Genomic DNA, 575 nt, shown 5'->3' with positions numbered 1-575 from the left:
CCCCCCCCACTCTCTGTCCCTGACCCCCCCCGCCCCCCGGGGCCTAGTTCCTCAGGCTTCCCAAGTCCAGCCCGGCGGAGTAGTTCGCCGCCTCCTTACCTCGGCCAGCAGTTTCACGTGTGACCAGGGCAGCAGCTCAGTCCAAGAGTAGGCCGCCAAGCCTGGGCCTTTCACTTTGCTCCTCGCCGCCAGCACAGGACGGCTCCTGTAGGGGCAGGACAGGAGGGAGCCGCCAATATTCACTATCCCCCTCCTGCGGAGTTGGTGCCCTCCAACCTCCGGCTTGCTCTAGCGTTAACCGGGACCGGACCATGTGAAGATGGGGGTCAGGAGTAAAATGACATTGGGACGGTAATGCGCTTGCGCAATGACCGCAGGGACTCTGGGAGTTGTAGTCTATGCACAGATCTTCCGGGTTCAAACGGTCACGTGGAGGTGTAGGTGAGTAAGATGACGTTAACGATCACAGCGCGCGGGGAACGGGGACGCATGCGCATTGACGACTACACAATAGGCAATAGTGAGACAAACATCACCCCCACCCCCCTTCCCCAGGGGGAGGTACATCCCCCTCT

General features: G+C 61.0%; 1 protein-coding gene across 1 annotated transcript in view; it reads right to left on the bottom strand.

Annotated features, from left to right (window-relative positions):
- Positions 1-347, bottom strand: part of LOC109924251 (kelch domain-containing protein 3-like) — a 23,041-nt gene extending 22,694 nt beyond the window's left edge. Inside the window, exon 1 of the mRNA XM_048597277.1 lies at positions 100-347. The gene's annotated coding sequence lies outside the window, so the exon portion shown is untranslated. The remainder of the gene's footprint in view (positions 1-99) is intronic.
- Positions 348-575: the final 228 nt, after the last annotated feature.

This window comes from Rhincodon typus, chromosome 5 (genome assembly GCF_021869965.1).
Source record: "Rhincodon typus isolate 14 chromosome 5, sRhiTyp1.1, whole genome shotgun sequence".
NCBI lineage: Eukaryota > Metazoa > Chordata > Chondrichthyes > Orectolobiformes > Rhincodontidae > Rhincodon > Rhincodon typus.
The sequence above is the reverse complement of the archived record's forward strand: the minus strand, read 5'-3'. Positions and strand labels throughout refer to the sequence as shown.